This window comes from Ursus maritimus, unplaced genomic scaffold (genome assembly GCF_017311325.1).
Source record: "Ursus maritimus isolate PB19 unplaced genomic scaffold, ASM1731132v1 scaffold_23, whole genome shotgun sequence".
NCBI lineage: Eukaryota > Metazoa > Chordata > Mammalia > Carnivora > Ursidae > Ursus > Ursus maritimus.
The window spans coordinates 28,892,209-28,896,159 of record NW_024424786.1 but is presented as its reverse complement, the minus strand read 5'-3'; positions in this window follow the sequence as shown (position 1 = coordinate 28,896,159).

The window sequence follows — 3,951 nt, the reverse complement described above, 5'->3', positions numbered from 1 at the left end:
CCTCCGGCCCCAGCCCCGCCCCTCCGGCCCTGCTGCCCTCCGTGACGTCCTCTTCGTGCCCCATCCTCATTCTGACACCCAGGAGACAGATGTGTTTGCAAAGGCCAGGCCCCCGTCCCTCTCCTAGTACACTCTCACTTCTAGAATATGAGCAGGGCAGGGCAGTGTGTGGAAACAGGACGTTTGGGTCGCACCGAGGAATGCATGTCGCTTCTCTGTGCTGTTGAAGAGACACTTGTTGAATAGAGCCCATGTGCACGTGTGGCAGGTGGGGTCAGGCCCCAGGCAGGGAAAGCTTAATGTGGGGACGAATGTATGCAAAGAATGTGGCTCTTTAAAAATAAGCATTTTCAAAAACGATGGAGGAAAGAGAGCATCCCGGATCAACTCACAGAGTTAGGGGTTGGGATGGGTGGGACGAAATCTTAGCCAGCACGACATGGTGCGCCTGACCCACGGCAGTCACCCAACGGTTCTCGAACCTTAGTGTGTGAAGAATCACCAGCAGATTCCCCGGGCCCCCTGTACACTCCAAATCAATACTCCTGGCCGCGACCCAGGCACCTGCATTTTTACAAGCCCCATCCGGTTTCGATGCAGAGGTTGCAGCACTGCACTGGGAGAGATCCCTTCTACAACATTCCAGACAGGTTTTCCCAGTCCTTGCTGAGACTCCCAACAGCCTGGGGCAGCCAGCTCCAAGGCTGGACATCTCAACTGTCAGTGTGAAATTTGGGAGGCCTCTCTGGTTTTGTTTTTTTTTTTAATTTATTTAATTATTTTAATTCTTAATATTTTCATTTGTGCTCTTCAGATCCTGTTCTTGGACTGAATTTTGTGTTTTTTATTGAAGAACTCTGTTGTTTTATCTCAAAATCAGTTTATGGTCTACTCGGGGAGATCCTCCTTAAGGCGTAGGTGGGACTCCCCTGTTTGTCGCGAGGCGCTTCTTGTCACACCCACCAGCATCACCAAAGTGACCCTCTGAGACGGAGCCATCGTCCTCAGTGTTCCAGCCATTGCAGGAGGAATTCCGTGGGGGAGGCACATCCTGATTTCGTCTATTTTATCTGGCTGCGTAGAAGTGGCCGAAGAGGGAACTTGAAATAGGAAAGGAAGTCTTTTGCGAATGTGTCTCCCTTCCTCGATTTTCAGGGTCTGCCACTTTCATCAGTAAGTCATCAGCAGCTAGGCTTCAAATTCCTACCTTCTTATCCCAAATAGCTGTCCGCACGGTCAATCAGATGCTGCGTCTTGCCGCGTGGGTATAATATTTACCCATGAACCAGGACTCCCGGGTTCTGTTGGCCATCTGTAAAATGGGGCCAATGCCATGGCAGCTCTGTCTCTGTGAGTGATGTGGTCAATGAAATAGAGCTCGAACACCATAGGCGTTCTCCGGCTAAGAAACTGCAGCCACCCGCAGATCATCTTTAAGCGGCAAGAGGGCAGCTGATGGAGACTGGAAGGGGCCAGAACCGTCCCAGGCAGTTCCAGAACCGTGGATTCTGCATTTGGGCTCCTTGCTACTGACACCCAAACTCTGGGCTTTCAAATGTCGCCCTGTCCTGTGATCTACAAGGGAACCCCTGGGTGAGGTGGGTAAGGGCCATGCTTCATGCCTGTGACAAGTCAGGCCGTGCTTAGCCTCTCGCTGAGAATCGGAGCAGCAGCCTCATCACCTTAAGTCATGATTTTCCGTTTCTGTGCAGAAGTAGAAAAGCATCTAAAGAAACAGAAAAAATATCGAATCCCTGTTTAAATGGAAAGTTTTTCAGATAATAGGAGATCTTGCTCATTAAGGCTGGCCACCTCCTGCCAAGTTTTTGTTTGTTTGTTTTTTTGTTTTTTGGGTTTTTTTGTATTTTTGTATTTTGTATTTTTCTTTCTTTCTTTCTTTCTTTCTTTCTTTCTTTCTTTCTTCTTTTTTTTTTTTTTTGGCAAAGCATTTGTTGGTGATTTCCTATAACGTGCTTCTGAGATGCCCCTCACACTCCGGCCTCCCGGTTTTGGTCGGCATGGCCACAAGAAAACAAAACATTTCCTACGTAGGCTGACGGGTACTCTCTTCTTGGTAACATCCACTATTCCAATGTAGAAAAGCCTGGATTCTAGACTTAATATCGGGAAACACAGGTTCTACTTCCTCATGAATCTATGCACCTGCCTCCTAGTTATCACGGAAGGATGTCTGAGGCAGGCCGGGGAGCCTCCGATGCCAGAAATGTCAGCTCTGCCTATGGCCATTCCATCACAAGGCTTCCATTTCTTTGTATCTCAAGCGTTTCGTTTTCCAGAATCCAACCTCAAGGTTGCCCCTGATAGGAGTCAAATGCCAGCACAGACCATCTCAGTGTTGCCCGTCACCTCACTTGGCAGGCATGCACAGGAAGGGGGAAGTCTTGCACGGGATTTAGTCCGTCGTGTTCACTGGCGTGTTCCAAGAACCTAGAATAAAGCTAGCTCGTGGGCCCTCAATAAATATCTGTTGAATGAATTAATGAATGAGGGATGGAGGGGGGGACTAGACAGAAAAAGACACTGTAAGTGTTCTCAATGGTGAAAGCATCAGCCATCTCGGAACTTTACATTTTAAATTGCCCAGAGACATCAGACAGCCGAATCAACAAACTTCAGTCATCTTTGCATCGGCAAAGCTTGTACCAGACACATTTGTGACTTACTACCGACTTAGAGTAATTGAGTCTCTGTGAAATCAACTGATCGTGTTTGAAAGGCATGCCTTGTAACTTGGCCAGGGAGTGTTTTCTAAGAAGGGCATGGAGCCAGGTGAAAATAAAGGGAGAACCCATCGTAGATAGGGCTGGGGCCCCCAGGGTGACCTGGTTCTTTCCTAGACATGGTGACAGGGGTTGAGAACGGGGAGTCCATCCTCGTTAATCTGTGACTCCCCTTCTCACATCAAATTGGTGTGCGTTTCCACGCATCCCTCGGTCAAGACCTTGCACGTTGTCTGTCCATTTCACTTTGCGATAGGATTTTTGGCATGGGTTGAGTGACCCAGCTCTCCAAATGATGCTATGTAGGGAGGGTAAGATGCAAGGGAGGGTCTCCGGCGGCAGTTCCTTTGGGGTGTGAAGGAGTCTTGAGGGGAGGGAGCTGCAGTCTAAGCCAAATCGAGGCGAGGAGCCCCAAAAGAGAGACCTAGCCTTTGTGATTTGTTTCTGCCGCCTGTGTTTCTTGTTGTCAGTGCTAAGTGTGTGTTTGTTTCGCAGTCACGAACCGAAGCACAAAAAGACGCATGAGACATTGTAGTCCTATGTCTGGTGTCACACTTGGGAGCAAAAACCTTTCAATGGTAAATAAATCATTTCCAGCTGGATCAGGTGGCCGGTGTTTTCTTTTTCCTTTTCACTTAATATTTGAGACACATAAAAGGCACAGACAGTAATTTGACAAACACTCGCAAGCCACTGCCGAATTTCATAAAACTTGACAAATGCCATCGAAGTCCCCTCGGTTTCACTCAGGACAGCGCCCTGTTTCTCCCCACCCCAAACATGTCTTCACCCCTTCCCTCCATGTCCACATAAACTCTGAGCAGCAGAAGAGTATCTTTGTGTTTTAAACTTTATTTAAATTGCATCCCACTATTTGAGCTCCACATGAAAATTCTGAGCTTGACCCATCCACACGTATGTAGTTCCAGCTCATTTATTTATTTATTTATTACTTATGTCTTTGCTGCTGTATAATATTCCATCGTACGGAGAGGCCACAGTCCCATTCTCTTATTGACGTGCATTTAGACATTTCTTTGTTTTTTTCCATTACAAGATTTCTAGGAACATTCTCGCGCATGTCCCCTTGTTCCCGTGTACGAGTTTCTCCAAGGTATGTCCCTAGGAGTGAGCAGAATTGCTGAATCACAAAGGGCTCTCTGTGCGCGTATGCTTGCACGTGTGTGTGTGTGTGTGTGTGTGTGTGTGT